The 12,850-nt window shown below is 40.4% G+C and overlaps 1 long non-coding RNA gene across 3 annotated transcripts in view; it reads left to right on the plus strand.

Annotated features, from left to right (window-relative positions):
- LOC138421988 (uncharacterized) overlaps positions 1 to 12,850 on the plus strand; it is a 293,130-nt gene that overhangs the window by 101,993 nt on the left and 178,287 nt on the right. The window contains exons 6-7 of one of the 3 annotated variants that reach the window (XR_011249704.1): positions 7,620 to 7,683; positions 7,982 to 8,408. The exons of the other annotated variants lie outside the window; for them this stretch is intronic. This is a non-coding gene — a long non-coding RNA (uncharacterized lncRNA). Of the gene's footprint in view, positions 1 to 7,619; positions 7,684 to 7,981; positions 8,409 to 12,850 lie in introns of those variants that run through there. 3 annotated transcript variants of the gene reach the window in all.

Here is a 12,850-nt window from a genome sequence, read left to right on the forward strand (position 1 = left end):
AAAGTGACCTTGTTGATTTGCTGGCTTATTGGCTGCCAGCTGTAAGAACTCTTCTTCCTTCTAGCGTCTGGACACTTCTGACATGCCACTTTTCATGTACTGACAATGGGAAAAATCAAAGGAAAAAGCTTATTAGAATTGTGGACAAAGTAAAGGTGTCTTAGCTCTGAGTGATATTCTGAAATGTCTCTTTTGACTATTAGATATGAATGTTTAACATCTATTTTATCTACTCATAAATTCCCTCAACTCCTGTCCTTACTATTTGGTCATTACCAATGTGGACAAAGAATGTTGCCTGCCATTCCAATAAACATGAATGTTGCCAACCATTAAGATACAAAAAAAAAAAAAAAAAAGTAAGAAAAAGACTTCCTTAGCAGTCTACTGGTTAAAACTCCATGCTTCCACTGCAGGGGCTGAGGGTTTGATCGATGGCCTGGGAAGTAAGATCTCACATGCTTTTGGTGTGGCCAAAAGTTTAAAAAAAAATTAGCTAGCTGCAGCTTCCAGCCCTCCCCACCCACTCCAGTGTGCCATGAGGGGAGTTCAGGATGGAGAAAACCAGAGTACTGGCCCTATATAGTAAAGATGTCTATCAGAGAAATAATTTCAATGAGCCCAGACTCTCACAACTTCCTATACGTAGAAAAGCACTAAAATCTTTAACTTGAGATGTTTGCTTTTTTTGTGATTAGCAGTCATCTTTTGATATTTGACTACAGGTTTGTTTGTTTGTTTATTTCAGCAAAAACTGCTATATATCCTGGTTTTCCCCTAACATCTTTGAAACAGGTACTCAGATCTATGTAAGAGGCTGTCTCCTGGCCTAAAGTACTCAGTAATGTCCCTGAATAAAACATTCTCAACTTTTAGGTTGTATGTTTTGTCAGTTGACACCATGTTTTGAATTTGCTGAGGTTCTAAGTAAGAAATGTTACTATCATGGGCTTCCAAGTAAATTTATCAGATTAAAAACTTTTTTAAATCCATGGACTAAGGACGACTTTTTACTTTATAACTCATGACTAATAAATGGTTTGGCTGAGTTATTTCAGTAGAGTTCAGTATAGTTCAGTCGTTCAGTCATGTCTGACTCTTTGTGACCCCATGGAATGCAGCACGCCAGGCCTTCCTGTCCATCGCCAACTCCCAGAGTTTACTCAGACTCATGTCAATTGAGTTGGTTATGCCATCCAACCATCTCCTCCTCTGTCGTCCCCTTCTCCTCCTGCCCTCAATCTTTCCCAGCATCAAGGTCTTTTCCAATGAGTCATTTCTTTGCATCAGGTGGCCAAAGTATTGGAGTTTCAGCTTCAGCATTAGTCCTTCTAATGAATATTCAGAACTGATTTCCTTTAGGATGGACTGGTTTGATCTCTTTGCAGTCCAAGGGACTCTCAAGAGTCTTCTCCAACACCACAGTCCAAAAGCATCAATTCTTCAGTGCTCAGTTTTCTTTATAGTCTCACATCCATATGTGACCACTGGATAAACCATAGCCTTGACTAGATGGCCCTTTGTTTGTAAAGTAATGTCTCTGCTTTGTTGGTCATAACTTTTCTTCCAAGGAGCAAACGTCTTTTAATTTCATGGCTACAGTCACCATCTGCAGTGATTTTGGAGCCCAAGAAAATAAAGTCTGCCACTGTTTCCACTGTTTCCCCATCTATTTGCCATGAAATGATGGGACCAGATGCCATGATCTTAGTTTTCTGAATGTTGAGCTTTAGGTCAACTTTTTCACTCTCCTCTTTCAATTTCAAGAGACTCTTTAGTTCTTCTTCACTTTCTGCCATAAGGGTGGTGTCATCTGCGTATCTGAGGTTGTTGATATTTCTCCCAGCAATCTTGCTTCCAGCTTGTGCTTCTTCCAGCCCAGTGTTTCTCATGATGTACTCTGCATAGAAGTTATATAAGCAGGGTGACAATATACAGCCCTCATGTACTCCTTTTCCTATTTGGAACCAGTCTGTTGTTCCATGTCCAATTCTAACTGTTGCTTCCTGACCTGCGTGCAGGTTTCTCAAGAGGCAGGTCAGGTGGTCTGGTATTCCCATCTCTTCAAAAATTTTCCAGAGTTTGTTGTGGTCCACACAGTCAAAGGCTTTGACATATTCAATAAACAGAAATAGATGTTTTTCTGGAACTTTCTTGCTTTTTCGATGATCCAGCGGATGTTGGCAATTTGATCTCTGGTTCCTCTGCCTTTTCTAAATTCAGCTTGTACATCTGGAAGTTCACAGTTCACATACTGTTGAAGCTTGGCTTGGAGAATTTTGAGCAGTATTTTACTAGCATGTGAGATGAGTGCAATTGTGTGGTAGTTTGAGCATTTTTGGCATTGCCTTTCTTTGGGATTAGAATAAAAACTGACCTTTTCCAGTCCTGTGGCCACTGCTGAGTTTTCCAAATTTGCTGGCATATTGAATGCAACACTTTATAATTCAAGGTGCACTATTTTGTTTTCAAATAGTTGAAAGGACTAAAGCATTTGCCTTCTAAAAATAATCCAAAAAAACCCCCATAAATGATGGTAATACATTCAAGTGTCTAACAAGACAATTTTAAAAGAATTTTTTTTCAATAAATCTCTGTAACCAATAACTTCATATTTGGTATTTAACAAAGTGATAAAGTTCATGACAATATTCTCCTTTATTTATAAATATAGGATATGATGGGATTTGGAAAATCAACCCAAGTGTACTGAAGCAGCACTTAAATAGATCTTTCATACCCATGAATTAGCATTTATGTGAGATAATATTGGATTCGTTCTTATGGAAAACCCAAGTTGGCCTGGGTAGTGTGGGCACTGGATATAGACTTCTTTCATAACAGGACAACTACACTAACATTTACTAAGTGGCTACTATGAGCAGTATTCCCATAAAGCTATTAATCAGATAAAATATTGGTTTCAAAGATCCATTGAAATTAGGATATAAAGGAAGATATGACTTTAATACCAATTGTGTGTGTGCATGTATGTCTGTGTGCTCAGATGTGTCCCACTCTTTGCGACCCCATGGACTGGAGCCTGCCAGGTTTCTCTGTCCATGGAATCTTCCAGGCAAGAATGCTAGAGTGAGTTGCCATTTCCTACTCCAGGGGATCTTCCCAACCCAGGGATCGAACCTGAATCTCTTGCATCTCCTGCATCAGCAGGTGGATTTTTTTTTTTTTAACCACTGCACCACTTGGGAAGCCCCCTTATATCAATAAAGTGAAAGTGTTAGTCACTTAGTCATATCTGACTCTTTACAACCCTATGGAGTGTAGCCCACCAGGCTCCTCTGTCCATGGAATTCTCCAGGCCACAATATTGGAATGGATTGCCATGACCTTCTCCAGGTGATCTTCCCAACCCAGGGATGAAACCTGGGTTTCCTACATTAGAGGCAGAATCTTAACCATCTGAGCCACCAGGAAAGCTCCAGTAAGGAAGTATTTATTGAGTATTTACTGTGTACCAAGAACTGTAGTATCACCTTACATTTGTGATTATAGATGAGCAAACTGAAGCTCAGAAAGGTTAAGAACATTTGTTTAAAGCCAGGGTTTGTAGTCAGGTCTAACTCCAAATCTGAGCTTTCTTTTGCATCTAATTCCCTCCCATGTGACTGAAACCACTATTTCTTGTTCTGATAGGATACTTCTCCCTTTCATTCATTGGGGATGAGATTATGATCTGGGAAGGAGTGTCACTCACAGATATATTGGGTGGAGAGTGAAGAGCTCAGACCTTAGCAAAGGCCAAAATATCCTGTGGATGGGAATTTTAGTTCCTTGACTTACAGGAATTTTGAGTGAATTGGCATTGGTATTTGTAAGAAGTGGTTTGAGCTTTTCAGATGAAAGGCTTTAGGTAAGTATTAAGTGTGGCTATTAGAGACTGGCATGGAATTTTATATGAAGGAGAGTGCTTGTTAATTAAAAGATAGCTACTCATTTGGAGATTTGTTTTCTAGTTTAATCTCTTATGGGTTCTATAATAAGGGCTAGAAAAGTGCCTAAAGTTTTATTACAAAGACTCAAAAGCTAAGTTTGCATGTCCTGGATGATAGACTTTCAGTTCACTTCAGTTCAGTCACCCAGTCGTGTCCTACTCTTTGTGACCCCATGAATCATAGCACACCAGGCCTCCCTGTCCATCACCAACTCCCAGAGTTCACTCAAACTCACGTCCATCGAGTCAGTGATGCCATCCAGCCACCTCATCCTCTGTCGTCCCCTTCTTCTCCTGCCCCCAATCCCTCCCAGCATCAAAGTCTTTTCCAATGAGTCAACTCTTCACATGAGGTGGCCAAAGTACTGGAGTTTCAGCTGTAGCATCATTCCTTGCAAAGAACACCCAGGACTGATCTGCTTTAGAATGGACTGGTTGGATCTCCTTGCAGTCCAAAGGACTCTCAAGAGTCTTCTCCAACACCACAGTTCAAAAGTATCAATTCTTCAGCGCTCAGCTTTCTTCACAGTCCAACTCTCACATCCATACATGACCACTGGAAAAACCATAGCCTTGACTAGAAGGGCCTTTGTTGGCTTTAGGTGATTAAAATAATAATAATAGTAATTATAATAAATCCTGTTTACACCTTGTCTTTGCTTAAGGGCTTCAGAGTCTCTACAAACTTTAGCCTTTAGTAACTATATTTGTTCACTGGCCTATGACTTATCCGAACATCTGAGAACACTTTGGCAATAATAGGAACTGACAGGACCACAGAATTAATTTGACATCGTCTCTATTTGGAGCATACCTGTTGGGGAGAAGAGAGGAAATCTGAATTTTTTAATGTAGCTTGGGTGGCCACAAATCTCCTAACTCCTTTTATCTTCCTAGCCAATCATGGATCAGCCCTGGAGGGTATTATTATAAAGTCTCCCAGGTTAATGTTTCCCTTTGTCTATTGTTTATTTTTAAATGACCCAGGCAGTGGCTCAGAAAGGAATGCAATTCTCATAAAACATTTTCCCACATTAAACAATTAAAAATTATTTGGAGGTTGGGGAAGAGAGAGAGGGAAAGCTCAAGAAGGAACTTGGAGTTTTAGAGAAACTACTGTAGAAACTTGATTGGTATTTTTCTTTTGTGGTTATAAATAGAAAGTCAAGGACATGTTAACTGCCATGGCCAAGGTCATAGAGTAGAAGGGAGTCACTGAACAGGGACAGATATAGACTAATTGGGTCATGATGTGCAATAGTACCTGCTTTGTTAAAAGCCATAGTTTGATATTTATTCTGAGACCTCATCTGCCAGTCTCTTTCTCTCAGCTGTTTCCACTCCCTCTTCCTTTAATTCTCACTTTGATTATTCAAAAAGGCAGAGGGCTCCTTAGTTACCTCCCTAGTTCATCCATGCTATTAATTAACGTAATGATTAATTACTGCACACATCAAATTAATTAATTAATTAATTAATGTAGCTGCTGTAATAATCTCAACCCCAAATGTATACTGGTTAAACCCAATAGACTTGTTCTCTTACTGATGTAAAGTCTGAAACAGATATCCTGACGGATAAACTCCAAGCAGTGATGCAGAAATTGAGCAACTTTGTCTTGTGGCTTCACCATCTTCAACATGTGGCTTCCAAAGTCACTGGGCATGAGTACCCATCCTCTAGACTGGAAAATAGCATGGAGGAACACAGCTGGAAGGTCTTCAAGTGCCTGGTCTAGGAAAGACCAACATCATTTTGTTTTCCTTTAGTTTGGCTACAGTTTGGTCACATGGCCATATCTATTTGCAAGGGAGTCTAGAGAATGTAGTGTGTTGCATGTTCAGGAAGAAGAAATGGGGCTGTTATCTGACTAGAGTGCCTGGCTTAGGCACTTCCTCTTGCTTTATTTCTGGGGTTTCTTTTCATCTTTTTTTCTTAACATTCTATGAAACGTCACACTGATCGACATTATACTAATTAGATCAGATGAACAGGAAGTAGCATCACCCATCACCCCAAATGGGCTGATGCTGCCCCTTAATCTCCAGATGAAATGTAAGCTTCTGTGTATGACCTCTCAAACCCTCTCAAGCTGTCTCACTCCAGTTCTGGGTCCTCAGCCACCATTTAAGTAATACTACTTGCAAAACACTCATGAACTTGCAGAGAAATTTCTCATATAAGAATCTTATAAGCAATCTGTTGGGTTGTTTGTTTGGTTTTTAAATTTTTGCCCACACTATGAAGCATGCAGGCTCTTAGTTCCCCAACCAGGGATCAAACTCATGCCCCCTGCATCGGAAGTGCAGAGTCTTAACCACTGGGCCATCTGGGAAATCCTATGAACAATCTGAAAGATAGGCATCATTCATGCCATTTCACCCATATGGAAACAGATCCAGGGAGAAAAGTGACCTTCCCCAGGTCATACAGAAAATACAGGATAAAGATTTAGGCTCAAGTTTATATAGAACAAAGGCTTCAACTCAAAGCGTATCACTCCTGTGAGTTTTTTGGAGCTCTGTTTTTTCCATCTAAACCATCAGTTGCAAGTACTTAATCCTGCTGTCTTCATTTCCCCCATGGCTCCAGCCTTCCCCCTCCTCTGTTGTTTCTGGCAAAAACTTAGAGCTTCTTCATGCCCTGCCGTCATATCTTGAAATTCAAGACTTCACCAGATGGAATGGAATGCCCCTGGAACAAGCATATGCCACAAGGCTGAAACTGAAAAATTTGTTGACTGGTTACTTATTTCTTTTTCTCTAATGTAGGAAAAGTAATGTGTGTGCAGATTGTGGAACTATGGGCATTATATAAATAAGCAGAAAGAGAGATAAAAAAAAAAATTATCTACCACTCAGCTAACAGTTTTTGAGTCCCAGCTAGAAAAACTTTCGTTTGGAGTTGTGAACAAGTTAAAGAATAAATGAGAGTCTCTGCTCTCAAGGAACCTTAGAATAACAAGGGAGATAAATCTAAGGTCTAGATAACGATGATAAAACATGGAAAATGATAGTGCCAGCAGGAAGCAAGAGGTTCACTAGTTACTTCAAATGATGACTAATAGTATACTCAGCTGGCGAGGCTGAAGACTGAGTCAATGAAGGAAGGGAAAAATCTGAACTAGTTTTTACATTCATTAATATAATTATTAACTTGACAATCTAAGCACAACCTACTACTGGCCCACTGCTAGATTTATGTCAAAGAACATAATACGTGCAGTCCTCCTCTTGCAGGAGTTTATTATCTAGTAGAAGGAAAGCCACCCCACCAGTGACTACACTGTAAGTATTTAATGACAGTAAGGATATAAAGCATAAGGTGTAGAAGAAGGAAGAATAGGGAGATACAGCATGGTTTGCACCAAAGGAATAAGATTTGAATATACTCAGAGGGGGTGTTGAAGAAGACATTGAGATGAAAGGAAGAAGTATGAAACTACACGATTAGACAGTGTCAGCTAGGGTGGAGTGGACAGGAGGACAAGTATTAGTATTAGCCTCTCCTTATCCCAGAGGCTCCTCGGATGTCTGGAATCTGAACTTGATTTGTTAGAAAATGAGGAAACCGATGAAGGTTGAGGCAGTCAAGGAGAACATGTGTGACCCAGACTAGAACAAGGCCACATGAGGAGAAATGACACAGCCCTTGTTTTGTCCATCAGATCACCCTGGTCCATGTGAGAGGCAAGACAAGAGAAGATCAGCAGCAAAGCAGGTGGACTCACGGTACCTTTCCATGGAAATCCTTTCTACGATCCATGACTGAAAGTCCTGTCTATTTGCTCAACTCACAGTGAGAAGTGCTAGAAGCAGGAGCTTTGAAAGTGGGTCAGAAAAGAGCGGGGAGGGATGTATCTTCACATCCGTGTAAATCTGCAGATGAAAGGGGAGTGCTTCCCAGCACATCCTAGGGCAGTGCAAGAACAGCCAAGAGGAACACTGCTGTTTGTTTTACATCTTGGACAGGACAGAAAGGAGACCTTTCTCTGGACCCTGAATGTTTTTCTTTCTTTGTCTTCCTCAGGTGGAGCAGTTTGGCTGGGCCCACCTGGCTCTGTTCCGTCACAGTGGATATAGCAATTTTGAAGTGAGACTATTTACTCAGTGCAGAGAGGCATGCCCCACCAGAGGGAACATCACCAGGCCTCCCTGCACAGTTAGTTCTTCCTGAACGTCTTTAGCAAGATTACACCTGGCACACAGACGCTATCTACTTGCTGCATTCTTTACAAACCCACTGGTGGGCAGAGCAGTAAGATGACTGGCCACCATCCAGATGGTTAACAATAAAAGCAATTATTATGCAGCCATTAATCTTGTCAATTACATTTTAACCCAGGCAGTGTGTAAACGGAAGCTCTATCTGCTTCTATATTTTTCCTTTTCTTTCTCTGCCTCCTTTTCCCCCGGAAAATAAAAAGTGATTGCATGCTATCATTTTCTCAACATCATCACTGCTTTCATTTTTCCATTTATGGAAACAATTACACCAATATGGAAATTCCTTTAACATAAACATTGATTTTATCTTTCATTGTTTTGTGATTTCTAATGCATACAACACTCTAGAGGGTGAACGGAAAACAGATTTTTTTCTTTTTTATAAATCTATGATTCCTTTTTCACTTTAAGCTCTCCAATTGAAGGACCAAACTATTATAAAATACCATCCTGAGTACAATAATCAGTAGAGCAGGCATGTTATTAATGCGTGTTTTGTAGAATGTCTGTTTATAAGCAAATATTTCCCATTCATCTTTGTCTAGGTAGATGCCACCTAAAGACAGCCTTGTACATTTGAAAACCAGTAGCAGTTACCTTTTTGGTTAAAGTTGATTAAAGAGAAAAAATGTGAAGAACAATTCAAGAAGCAATTAGACATAGCACTGTTCAGGGCAGACGGTGAAGGGGTCAGAGTTTTTCTTCATTACCTCCAGCCTTTCTTTTTCTTCCTTCAGTGCCCTTGACCTCTCTTTCCCCTCCTCTTTTTCCAAAACCAGTTCTAGGAAATGACCCATATCAGTTATTTATCCCTTTATGTGAATTAATGAGTCCAGAGAATACTTAGTCCTGCTTTGTTTACCCTGAAAGCCTTATCTTTACTTATGGAATGAAAGGAATTTCAGGTATTAAATCACAACTCAAAGTTCAAGTTTTTAAGTTCTGTTCACACAGAGGTCTGAAAAAACAATTTCTTATTGGAAAGAGGGCAGTTTTTAGTGGGCTCCCATCCCAGACTTTAGAGGCGACTGCTCTCTGCCCTCCCCTCTTGGTGGAACCACTCTTAGAGAAGAGGGTAGGAGGTTGGGGTCGAATAGCAAAGGGAGATATCTAACATGCTGTTAGAAATAAGGTGTTTGAGACTGTTTCCAGTGAAGCCTCATGAGTTTGTCAGTGAATCGGGAACATGAAAAAGATCTGTCACAGACCCTTTTTGTCTTTGGGACACAGCAAGAAAATCTCCAGGAGATGTCCTTGTTCAGGGCAGCCCTGCTATCTCATTCTGGCAAGAAACCTATAGTGAGATCTCGCTTACCTAAATTACCACATTGTTTCCAGAGAGTTGGGAAATTTTCGTGTTGCTGGGCATGAACCTGCAAGCTCGTTTTCTCAGATTTGGTCATGCTGATAGGGTAATACAGTACGCTTTCTAGAAAAGGGCTACACTTGATGTTTTGTCTCAGTTGTCTCTAAACGTGAAAGTGTTAGTTGCTCAGTCGTGTCCGACTCTTTGCGACCCTGTGGATTGTAGCCTGCCAGGTTCCTCAATCCATGGGATTCTCCAGGTAAGAATACTGGAGTGGGTAACCATTCCCTTCTCCAGGGGATCTTCCTAATCCAGGGATTGAAACTGGGTCTCCCCATTTCAGGCAGATTCTTTACCATCTGAGCCACCATGGAAGCTAAAGCTAAGCGTAGTCTAAGGCGTTTATATTGGGAGCTCAGTTTTGGTGAAATGGAGTTGACTAGTGAATAACTGTGGAGAAGGCAATGGCACCCCATTCCAGTACTCTTGCCTGGAAAACCCCATGGATGGAGGAGTCTGGTAGGCTTCAGTCCATGGGGTCGCTGAGAGTTGGACACGACTCAGTGACTTCACTTTCACTTTTCAATTTCATGCATTGGAGAAGGAAATGGCAACCCACTCCAGTGTTCTTGCCTGGAGAATCCCAGGGATGGCGGAGCCTGGTGGGCTGCCATCTATGTGGTCACACAGAGCTGGACACGACTGAAGCGACTTAGCAGCAGCAGCAGCAGTGAATAACTGAGATTTCTTCTACCTCCTTCAATAATCTGATGATCTCTAAAGTAAAATTAATTGGTGCAACTTGATATAATGTTATTTAAGACAAAATGCTTAGGGTCAGAACTCTGGTAAAAGATTAGAAGCCAAGGATGTAAGGGATAGGGGCCATTTTTCATTGATTGTTGCTTCTCAAACTAAAATGATTCCAGGGTAAAGAGAAGAAACAGAAGCTATTGGTGGCAAATCAATACTAGCTGCATCAGCAATAAGATTGTTCAGAGAAACACTTTTACAAAGGGTGGGAAAGAACAGACCAAATCTGGGAAAGTAAGGGAGAGGCCAGTTTCTTTTAACAACAGTGGTTTGAGCTGACAAACAGCACAAGCTTTTCTTTGGTGAAATGATTAAACTGAGACAAGGGAGAGTTCCCTGAAAAACCAAATCATAAGTCAGCACCAATCAGATGATCACAGAGTATTTATTTCATGGCTAATCAACTATTTGAAAAGTACTCTTAGCAGTCTAGATCTTTAGGTTAAAGGCACTGGATCTCATGAAGAAGTGGAAGGATCATAGAGAGAAATTTAGAGAAAGCTAATGATTTCAGAGTATATAAGGATTTTGGTCTTCAGTGCCATCATGGATACATTCTTTAGTAGTAACTCAGGCTAAAGAATGGTGTTAGTGAAACCGAGGTCCAGTATGGAAGTCTATGGGCCAGTCATATGTTATTCAGTAAGGACTGACTAAATCTCCTGTGTCCTTAGGATTTTCCCAGGGAAGACAGAATGAAAGACAAGATACATTCACAGCATTGGAGGAATGCAGAGTTTAGAAGGGACTGAAAAAAGACACTTATAGTGGGTAACAGACTTGGAAAGTTTTAACCTTACAGTTAAAGTTTGTATCAGCCTTGATAAGCCACCTCAAGAACAGAAATTACAGGAGAGATTGAATGAGTCTGTTGGGTCACAGTCAACTTGTCATCACTCCAGAGCTGGCGTATTTGAGGGGTGGGGTTTTTTGGTGACATCATTCCATACATAAAGACTCATGCATATTCTAGTCAGGATGTTGATAACTATTTTTTTCTCATTAAAGAAGATAAAGATTTAGTGATGAAATGATTCTAGCAACTGGGTCCAAGTTCCTCCAACTTCTAAAATGACCAAGTAAAGATGAGAAAGGGATTCTGTGGCTAAAAGTGACAGAAATCTGTTGATCTGCCAATATTTATTGAAAATCTGTTCTGTGGAAGGCCGTATGCCAGTTTTTGGATTCCTGCTATACTCTCTACTCTCATAATCCTGAGATTTTTGAGCCGTGTGTTCTGATGCTCAGAAAGGTCTGCCCATGGGCTGTAGCGTAGAGTTGCATTGGCTTTTCAAGCACAAGCTGGTTTTAGAAGTCATACAATTGATGGAAACTTGCATCCCCTCTCAGTGCCCCCTTACCAGCAGGCAGGGCTGTTTTTCTTTTTTTGCCAACTGGAGTTCTGTAGTTACCAACTTCAGAAGGTATAAATGTATTTGGAATTTCTCCTTCTCTTCTCTGCTTAGCCCCAATTATTTTCCTTCCTATCATCCAGAAAACACACACACAAAAAGAAAATCCTTGTATTTTACAAGTCTGTTTAAAAACTGTTAATAGTTTAGTAAATTCTTCTTTAAAACATTATGACCATTTCATTTATTCCAAGAATTCTCATATATTATACATAAATTATCACATTAACCAAAAAAAAAAAAAAAAGAAAGAGAGAGAGAGATAAAAAAACCCCACATGATCATAAGAATAAATGTAGGGAAAATTGACATAAAAAATAGCACCTATTCTTGATATAAACTCCTTGGGAAACTGGAAATAGAAAGGAAGTCCTTAACTTGATAAAGAGCGTGTACAAAAACTACGGCAACATCATGCTTTGTGGGGAAACATTGAGTGTCTTGGGTTAGGGTCCTCAGAATTGAGATTGAGATAGGGAATCCTGAATGAGAATTTTCAGGAGAAACTTGACAGGAAGGGAAGGAAACAGGATAGGCAGGGGAAAAGGTTGGACAAAGATGTTCTTTCAGCTAATGCTAGCCTCAGCTCATGAACAGGGAACTCTGAAACACCAGTAGCACCACAGAGTCAGGTTGAGATAAGGAGGCAGGTCTTTTTGGTCCCGCGTATCTGTGAGTCGTTGGCTGCAGCCCCCTGGAGGGCTAGGCACAACCTCCCACATATTTGTGTCCAAGTGGTTGCCACTTGCCAAGGACAGTTCTCAAGAGTAGAGTGCAGCTGTGAGCTGATAGCAGCCCTTCCCCCTCCAGCACGTGAGAGAAAGTGCTCCTGCCCGGTAAATGGGGTCTGGGTGGAGTACCAACTGAGTATACTCGATTGACTTTTTATATTAAAGATAGTTTCATTCACCTGAAGCTAGGAAAAGCTTAATTTTAACTATTTCTGGGGTTCTGATTATTTCTCAGGTTAGTATTATTTTCTTTCTTTCTGTCTTTAGAACTTCTCTAAACATTTTCTGTAGTGTAGGTCTGCTGGTAACAAACTTAATTCTTCCGTATTTGAAAAAGTCTTCCTCTTTCATTTTTGAAGTAAGTTTTCACTGGGTATAAAATTTGGGTTAATTGTCACCCTGCAACCCCC

The sequence above is a fragment of the Ovis canadensis genome, chromosome 16, assembly GCF_042477335.2.
Source record: "Ovis canadensis isolate MfBH-ARS-UI-01 breed Bighorn chromosome 16, ARS-UI_OviCan_v2, whole genome shotgun sequence".
NCBI classification, from domain to species: domain Eukaryota; kingdom Metazoa; phylum Chordata; class Mammalia; order Artiodactyla; family Bovidae; genus Ovis; species Ovis canadensis.